Genomic DNA, 10,563 nt, shown 5'->3' on the forward strand with positions numbered 1-10,563 from the left:
GGAACTGTGGTACTCTGGTTATAAAGAGAGTGGGATACTATCGGAGGAGGTTTAGTACCCCCGAAACTCGAGATCTGTGTGGAAGGCCAACTTCCTTTGTTTTAAAATGAAATATAGAGATACTTACATGCTAATAATGTATACAGCAAAAATAAAATCTCTGATAAGTTAGTGTGTTCACAAGTGGACAGGCAGAGGTTTGCAAAAGGACTGGTTGGTTGTACGGTTTTCCTCCTACTGAGACCAGGACCCGTCTCAGATTAATAGGCAAAAGGGAGTACTGAGAGTTAAAAAATAGAAAAATCTGAAAAATTTAAAACTTTTTATTCAGGAGAATCTCAAAGTATAATGAACTTCCAGAATTTCAGAAATTATTTTTTCTTTTTTCACTCTTCTTGTATCACCACCACCACGCCGTAAACATTTTTTCCTTTGCTGGAATATTTTATTTTATTTTTTTTCATTTATTTATTTTTTTTAAGGATTTTATTTATTTATTTGAGAGAGAGAGAATGAGAGAGAGCACGAGGGGGAAGAGGGCCAGAGGGAGAAGCAGACTCCCTGCTGAGCAGGGAGCCCGATGTGGGATTCGATCCGGGGACTCCAGGATCATGACCAGAGCCGAAGGCAGCCACTTAACCAACTGAGCCACCCAGGTGCTCCCTTTGCTGGAATATTTTAAAGCGGTCCCCAAAGATCATGTCAGACACCCTTTCAGTATCATCTTAAAGTGATCAGGTCTTAAAAAAAGAAGAAACACGATGACTCTTGGATTAGCTCTTTTGAAGTATTCAAGAAAATTGTGTTTAGAATTTGAGTTGTTTACTCTGGCCTACTTTTAGGAAAAGGAGTAACACCAAAGTATTAAATAATATTAAATAGTATTAAAATAGTATTAAAATAGAAAGTCTCAATTTTTACTTAGAGGAAGTTGGGAGAATATAAGGGAAAAAGAAACTAATTTTGAACAATTACTCAATTATCTAACAAACATTTATTAAGTGTTTTTTGTGTTCCAGGCATGATGCTATGCCCTGTGCAGTCAGGGGTATAATAATAGGCTTACAGACCAAAAATCAAAGTGATGTTTAGATTTATATATGTCTAGATTACAGAAAGAGAATAACAAGGTTTTTAAATTGAAACTAATGACTTACAGAACACCAGTTTTAAACATTGTATTAATTATTATTTTAACCCAAATAAATATAGCCCTCTTTAGTGCTAATTAAACTTTTATTATGGAATTAAAATGCTCTTGGACAAAAAATTTACATGAAGAGACTTGACGAGGGTGGGGACAGTGGAGGTGAAGAGGGAAGATTGAGTTTTTACGAAGTAAAATCAACAGGATTTGATGCTAGATTAGAGAGGAGGATAGTGTTTTCTGTAATTGTGTTATTATTTGGAGTTGGAAGAGGTGGGTGGGGACAGCTTTTCATCCCTGGGCAGGTTTAGAAATCAATGTAGAGATATTGGAAGCAAATCGACCCCATTTCTGTTAAGCCAGAGAACACTGTCCTAGAAATACTCGTTTGAGAGTTGTCAGTATAAATGAAGCTTCTGGTTTGGATGAGATTGCTAGGACCAAGTTAGAGTGAGAAGGCCTAGAAACAAATGAGGTACTACCACAGTGACTGCCCTGTAGAGGAAAATGAACTTGCAAGAGAGAGAAGGAGCAGTAAGAGAATTAAGAGCAAATTAAGAAAAGCCAGCAGAGTGTTTCTCTGGAAGTAAGCAGGGAGCATCTAATAGTGTCAAGTCCTTACTAAGATCATTACTTACTTGTCAACTGGGATGAGAACAAGAAAAAGTGCCTTGGATTTAGTGATATGGGAAGCCTTCAGTCATCTTGTCTACAGTTGTTTGGGGGCAGTGAGGCCAGAATAAAGCAGGGGTGAGGAAATGGAGATTGAAGTGCAAAATAAGTTTGATTTTGTAGGTGAGAAAGGGATAAGGCAGTAAACGAAGTATAGGTCAAAAGTGGGTTTTGTTTTTCTTGTTTGAATTAAATTGGGTTAGATTAGAGCATGTTGAAATGATGTTGGGAAAGGATTCAATTGCTGAGGATTTAATTGAGTAATCAGGAGAAAATAGGCATGGTTGATATGTGGGTTCCTAGAAGGGTGAAAGAGGTTAGGCATCAAAGCTCAGGTGCAGAGATTACCTTTATATGGGAGAGAGCGCTGCAGTTTCTCTAATTAATCATAAAGCAATTGTCCTTCTGGTACGGTCATTTAGCACTTACTCCAGTACAATATACAGAGTAGCACTAACAAAAGTGTTAACCTACTTCCCTGACGACAATGTTATGAAGTAAAGCTAGTCTGAATTGGTGGATGGAAACACTCCAGATTTGGGAGAGTAAGGAGAAAGACTGAGAAAAACAATCACCTCCCATTGCTAGGAAAGAATTTTCAAAAGAAGTCCTCTTCGCTCTAAAGAGCACATTATTGTTAGCGGGGAGAAGACCTGGAAGGGGATGATTGTTCTTACTAAGAAATAAATGAAGGAACACATTTTATTGTCAGTGCCCCTCAATTCTTGGAGGTGAACATACTTTTCTTCTGATATGCAATGAAGTTGAGTTAATCTTAAAGGTCCCACCCCACAGCCTTCTTTGCATTTGAAAGGAACAAAAAAATCATGAACCATGGATGTCAATAAACCTAGGGTGGCAAAAGGAAAAGGAATGGAAGTGAAGTACCATAAAGAAATGGTGCCCATTTGTGTAACCTGTGTTTAAGGTGCTATTCATCATCCAAGATTAAAGGAAGAAATTTATTACATTGAGTAGATGCAAGAGAACTTCAAGAAAGTTACCTCCAAGGAAAGACAAAGAGGTGCATTTTATCACCACTACGACTGCTTTATTCTTTTATCTGACAAGGAAAATTAATCCACGGAAGCCACAAACTCAAAGATTTGTTTTTTGCTGCAGTGATGTGTTTCTTAGGTTAGCTTTGTCAACTGACCTATATTCACTACTAACAAGTCCATGCTAACCAATTTTTATGTCTCTCCCATAGATTGTATTTGGAAAATCATTCTGTGAAGGAATAAAATGTACCTATTTATGATCGACACATGACAGGCCAATAAACTTCTAGATACTGCAGGTTCTTCACTTGTTAAAATTAGCTTTTTGAAGTTAAGATAGGTCTCTAGGAAAGAGATTAGCTGATTAGTTATTTAAATGAAATGTACTGTCAAGAAAAAGTAATATAAATAAAAATATTAATAATGGCCCATTTTTCCCATGGCAAATATGAACAAGACTGGAAATAGGAACTCTGTTCCCAAGGGAATTCTCAGAACACATTATCAAACACAGTTATTACAAGGAATTTATCCAAGTAGAGGAGGTGGGCACAAGACTGAATTCTCTGAATGCTGAGATGGTACTACCGTGTAAAGCTCACACTGAAGATATTTAGAAAATGTAATGATGGGCTAGAGCATCCTCGGGCCATATTTACAAAAATCAGGTGGTTTTTACTAGTCAGCTAATGAAAAGTAATCACATCAACTCCCTTTTCGTAGGAGGGCAGAAGCTAGGGTGCAACCAGAGCCCAAGTCTCTGGACATCAACTGACACGCAAGATGCAAAATAACCAAGAAGCCTTTTTTAATAGGCATCATTCTAAATAATCATCTCCTTAAAATAGCTAATACATGAGGGTGCCTGAGTGGCTCAGTCAGTTAAGTGTCCCCCTCTTGATTTCGGCCCAGGTCATGATCCTGTGGTCGTGAGACTGAGCCCCACTCAGGCTCCCCAGTCAGTGTGGAGTCCGCTTCAGATGCTTTCTCCCTCTCCCTGCCCCTCTACTCCTCCCCGCTGGCGCTCTCTCTTTCTCAAATAAATAAATAAATAAAATCTTTAAAAACAAAATAAAATAGGTAATACATGAACATAGTGTTAAAAAAAAAGTCAAGCCATGCAAGATTATACATACACACATGCACACACGCACACACAGAGTAAGGTTTGCCTCTCTCCACTAGTCTCCTAGTCCAGTTCTCCTCAAAGCTACTGTTCTTTTTTTTTTTTTTTATTTGAGAGAATGAAAGAGAGAGAGAGAGAGAGCGAGCATGAGAGGGGTTTGGGTCAGAGGGAGAAGCAGACTCCCTGCTAAGCAGGGAGCCCGATGCGGGACTCGATCCCAAGACTCCGGGATCATGACCTGAGCCGAAGGCAGTCGCTTAACCAACTGAGCCACCCAGGCGCCCTCAAAGGTACTGTTCTTGTGTATCCTTTCAGAGATGGTCGGTGCAGTTTCCTCACTTCTAAATTTGCTAGTTCCGCTGTACTTGGGATTTTGACAAGTTTTTGACCTGCTAAGAAGGGGTGTTCTGAAGCCAGTGTATTCCTAAATTGAGAGCTAAAGGAAAAGGAAATGCAAGAGACAAATGAGATCCTTGTCACAAGAAACAAAGGACACTGGGGGAAAAGGCATGAAAGGAAAAGATAAATCAGCTACAATATTTGGAAGAATAATGTTTCCCTCTTTAACAACACAGCTTAATTAGGAAAAACAAAACTTTAGAATCACATTCTTAAAAATATTCAGGCTAGGTCATTGTCAAGCTGTGTAACTGGTCATTATTCAATCTTCGAGCTTTGCTCTCCTAAATTATAAAGATAATATTCACCACCACAGAGAGTTGTGAGGTATGCAGCACTTAGGAAGGACCTGATAAGTGGTGTGTTTTCATTTTCTTAGGTACTGTTTTTTGTTGTTGCTTTTTAGAGACTTTATTTATTTGACAGAGAGAGCACAAGCAGGGGGAACAGCAGAGGGAGAGAGAAGCAGGCTCCCCACTGAGTAGAGAACCCCATGCTGGGCTCCATCCCAGGACCCCTGGATCGTTACCTGAACCTAAGGCAGATGCTTAACAGACTGAGCCACCCAGGCGCCCCTTAGGTACTGTTTAAAGGAAATGATTATTGTATTTTAATTGTTTCTTCCCTCTGATTCTACCCCAGTATTTATTTGTTTTTAATTGAAATGTAATTGACATAAACCACTTTAATTTTATTTGTTAAAAATGTATCTAAGGATTTAAAATTTATTTATTTTTTAATTCCAATATAATTAACATACAGTGTTAGTTTGTTCATTTGTTTTGTTTCTTAAATTCCACATATGAGTGAAAGCATATGGTATTTGTTTTTCTCTGACTGACTTATTTCACTTAACATTATACCCTCTAGATCCAGCCACGTTGTTACAGATGGCAAGATTTCATTCTTTTTATGGCTGAGTAATATTCCATTGTATGTATTCACCACATCTATCTATTCATCTATTGATAGTTACTTGGGCTATTTCCATATCTCAGCTATTGTATATAATGCTGCAATAAACATAGGGCTCTTGGTGCATATATCTTTTCAAATTAGTGTATTCATTTTCTTTGGGTAAATACCTAGTAGTGGAATTACTGGATCATATGGTATTCTATTTTTAATTTTTTGAGGAACCTCCATACTGTTTTGCACAGTGGCTGCACCACTTGTATCTAAGGGTTTAAGTCACCTTCCTCCCTGGGAAAATAAATTTCCCTTGGAACAAACTGTATGGAATTAGAAAACACAAAGCCAAAGATTAAACTCTAAGTGGGCTGTTCAAGTACATCTTAGGGTCTGGGGAAAATGTATATACCCTACTGGTCTGAAGGACATCATGGGAATGAGAATCATCATTGTAAAAAGATCTTGGAAGTATATACCATATTTAGTCTCTTTTCCCCACTACATTTACAACAAGGCTTTGTATCATAATAAAATCTCTATCTACCTATCTATCTATATGATATATATCTGTGTGTGTATAAAATACATATAGGTGAATAACTTACCTACACAGTTTTTTGCTCATAATCAGTATTCAGTAAATGTTTATCAGATTAAAATCGGTAGACTATTTTTATCTATATCCACATACATATGTATACACATATGTGTATGGATTAAGGGATATAGTGCTGGTTTTATAAATAAGACTTCTGTTTGGCCAAAAAGTAACAAAAATTAAAGAAAAGCCAATGGTAAATTGGATGTCAGATAGGACATTTTTCCAGTAAATAAAGGAGCCTATTTTTTTTCTTTTTAAAGATTTTATTTATTTATTTGACAGAGAGAGAGAGACAGCGAGAGAGGGAACACAAGCAGGGAGAGTGGGAGAGGAAGAAGCAGGCTTCCCACTGAGCAGGGAGCCTGATGCGGGACTCGATCCCAGGACCCTGGGATCATGACCTAAGCCAAAGGCAGATGCTTAACAACTGAGCCACCCAGGCACCCCGAGCCTATATTTTCTAATGGTCTTCATATGTATTTTTTAATTTGACTGTCTGTAGACTCCATTTACTACAAACATTTACCAGAGGCTACCAGAAGTATACATATGGTGCCATGTTAAAGTCACTTAAGTAAATATAATACCATTATCATTTGTAGGGTGGCATGGGAAATATATATAGTATATAATTCCATTATGATTACTTGTTATACTTCATTTATACAAAAGTAATTATTCCACCTACTACCGTAATCACAAATTATCCCTCAAGATTTCAAGAGAAAAAAGGTTAACTGTAATCTATGAGGCCTAGTTTCTAGGTTTTTTCCTTCAGATAAGAACATGGCATAGTAGGGAGTTTAAGCTATCACAAGAATTATCCCTAGAAAAACACAAAGTTGCATTTCCACATCCCCCCCCAACCCCACTCCCATTCTGTGCTCCTTGCAACTTCATGGACATCTCTGTGAGCTCTTAGGTTTCTTCTCCATTCAGAATTTGTATGATGGACTGACTGTGTTTCAATAGTGTCCCCTCCCCCAATGTGGTCTGACCCTTTGAGATATTCCCCTACAGTTTTGGGGGATTTTTTTTCCCCACTCATAACAATTTATGTTGGTAACAGTTATCTTGAATGTTGACCATGAATCTGACCTTATGCTTTGATAAGATCATGGAATTTGGAGTCCTCTATTCTGAGAGTCATTATTTTTGGAAATATTTACTAATGCATTCTTTGTACTAGACACTGAGAAATATATAATGAAAATAATCCCTACTTTTAAGGCTCTTACATTTTAGTAAGGAAAATGGATAAGAAAATTAATAGCAACACATTGCAATTACTACTATAATGAGGTATATCTGGATACCATTGGTCTTCAGAAGAGGGACCTCTCTCACTCTTTTTGAATCAAAGACTACTTCAAGAGAGTTGACACCAGAGTTGAATCTTGAGGGAATAATAAAGATTAGCAAAATGGAGAAGGGAATGCTGTCCTAGGCAGAGGGAACAGTTTACACAACCCCAGAGGCATAAGAGGACTTAGAGAATTCAAGGAATTCCAAATGGTTTGTGGTAGCAATACTAACATAATGGGAATTTTGGAAAGACTAATAGAAATCAGGTCATTGAAAAGCTTTATACATATATTGTAAGGAACTTGAACTTTATATGGAAGATAATGGGGTGCCCATTGAAGTAGGAGAGTGATATAAGCACATTTACATTTAGAAATTGGACTCGGACCATAGTTTGGAGAACAAGAGGTAGTTATGGAGCTAATGCAATAATTCACAGGATTAAAAAGGAGTGTCTAGACCATAAGAACAATTTCAAGAGCTATTTGGACTAATGACAGAAATCCTACTTTCCTGAAAGTGTCTTCTATCAGCCTTATGGGACCCCTGGACACGGGCTGCCAGGTAAAGGTCAAACTAAAGGAGCTAACAGACATGTATCAAAATGTTACAAACTGGGGAAATATCAAACCAATAAAATAATTTTTGCTATATCAGAGAACATAAAGTCTTTAGGAGAGGAAAAAATGTTAAGGTTATTGAGAGATTCTCATCCAATGTTTGAATACCCTTTACAGCATCTCTGTCAAGTGGAGATCCATTCCATGTTAAATAATTCCAGTGAGAACAATCCACCATTTCCTAAGAAAGGTCACAAACATTTGCTCTAATTTTTAAAAAGGAAAAGAGAAGAAAAGAAAAGGAAAACAGAAAACAGCAAGCTTTGTGGGGACTTGCAGGTCAAAATTCTAGATGTTATTCAGATTTTCTATTGACTTCATTTTCACTCTCTTCCTAAAATTCATCCCTGTATAGTGATTTATATGTAGGACTGACTTTATGGGAAGTCTGCTTTTTTTTTTTTTAAGATTTTATTTATGGGAAGGTTAACTTTAAAGGAAGCTATTCCCTAAGTAATGTTATTTTGGGGGGCCAGGAAGCAAAACTTCTCCACCCTTAACCACCCCCACCCCGAACTATCATAGAGTCTCAAATCACACCATTAGCATTTCTAAAGAAATGGCACATTAAACTAAGTCGCACTGGGGTGTTAATGACATATCAGATGGATTTTATCCTGACATTGGGGACCCTGAAAGTAAAGAACCACTGGCAAGGGAAAGAGCACTAAAAGTGAAGAAAAAAGCAACACCAAGGCAAGATAAGCCAGTTTGCCAGTGGTCCACATACAGAGATGTTTAGTTGATTGCATACGAAGGACCGGGGATTTGTTCAAAATATTGTTTCTAGGGCTCCTCCTTGTATTATTTTGTCTCAACAGAACTGGGATGAATTCTTGAGCAATTCTGATATGCAGCTAAATTTAGGAACTGCTAGCTGCGAAACCACATAAAAAAAACAAAAACACACAAAACAACATGACACACACACCGACGACCCCCCCCCCCCCCCGCCCGCCTCACGTAAACACATGAAAGCAATGTCCCTATTCTGCCTAGGGCCATCTTGGTTTGTTTATACAAAGCTCTTGTTCTAAAGTCTCTAAGGTAAAGGTTATGGGGAGAGTCAATGGCACATTAGGTACCTCATGAAATGTGCTATTGACTTTTTTTTTAAAGATTTTATTTATTTATTTGACAGAGAGAAACAGCAAGAGAGGGAACACAAGCAGGGGGGAGTGGGAGAAGCAGGCTTCCCAAGGAGCAGGGAGCCCGATGTGGGGTTCGATCCCAGGACCCTGAGATCATGTTGATGAGTACAAAATGACTTTTTTAAAGTTTCTAAGTTTACTCAAACAACATATTCAACAAGCAGAATATGTTGATGAGTACAAAATGATACACAGCACCTTGCCTTTAAAACTTCTTTTGGCAGTTGCAGCATATGTCTCTAAGGATGAGAGTTTTATGAATTTGTAACAAACACTAGGTCATTGGGCCTCATGATATCTTTGTGAATCCAGTGGCAAGTTTCAGCTCTGATTTTTCTTTAGGAAATGGACAAGGAGATAAAAATGCATTGTTATAGTAGTGCAATGACAGAAAAGTGTTCTCACAATTATGGTTGAAGGACTCAGGTCAAAGATATAAAAACAATAATTAGCATTTGTTTAACACTTTATAGTTTATAAAGCTCATTTGCATATTTGATTCTTCTAATAATTCTGTAGTATTGGTAGGTGTTGAGATGGATGAAAATTTCTCAAAACCCCAAGTGTGAGGGAATTTCCCAAGGTTTATAAGAATATTCTAAGTTTTTAAAACAATTCCAGCTATGAGGCAGAATGTCATAAACTGTTTTTTGTTTTCTAAATAATTCTAGTAAATTCAAAATACGAATTCAGAATGTTAATAATGTATACAAAGAGCTGTTTTATTACTCCTGGACACATGTAGTAAATAATTATAGAATTATCTTTGGGGCACCTGGATGGCTCCATCGATTAGGCATCTGCCTTAGGCTCAGGTCATGATCCCAGGGTCCTGGGATCAAGCAGGGATTCTCCTTCTGCCTCTACCCCTCCCCCTGCTCACACTTGCATGCATGCACTCTCTCTCTCTCTGAAATTAAATAGATAGATAAATTTTAAATAAATAAATAGAACTATCTTTTATTGAGCACCTAGTCTGAGCTAAGCACTGTGTCAGGTGCATAAATTATCTCCAATCCTCATAACAATGCTGTACTTATTTTGCGAAAGAGGAAATTGAGACAGAGAGACTAAGTGAGGTGCCCAATAATTAATAATAATTAACAAATTGCAAAGACAGCATTCAAACTCCCATCTTTCTGATTCCAAAATTATTTTCATTACCCCTTTTCAATGATTACAAGGATGTTTACCTTCAGTCATCAATTATGAGTCACTTTAGACTTATTCATTTATATACATATAATATCAGTTCATTTATTTGACCACACATACTGAAAACATTTTTCTCCCAGACAGATTATTTCTAGGGCCTGAACATTAGCTGTGTACTGAATATAAAATGGAGAAAAAATATCCCTATTATGGAGTTTGTAGTGTAGCCTGGGAACTATTATCAGTGAACAAATAACTAGAATATAAAGTGATGACTACTGCTTAGGACTATCTGCCTGTAGCAACTAACAGGAAGTCATCACTGCCTCAGCTGTGCTTTGGTGTACTAATTTCGGAAATGTAAAATATTAAAACCTTTATTGAACAGCACTTAATTGATTTATTTAATATTATGTAATGTGCTTATAGGTAATGAAAAAAAGTAGATTTTTAAGAAATTCTTTTCCAGGGGGC

Source organism: Zalophus californianus, chromosome 2, assembly GCF_009762305.2.
Source record: "Zalophus californianus isolate mZalCal1 chromosome 2, mZalCal1.pri.v2, whole genome shotgun sequence".
Classification (NCBI taxonomy): domain Eukaryota; kingdom Metazoa; phylum Chordata; class Mammalia; order Carnivora; family Otariidae; genus Zalophus; species Zalophus californianus.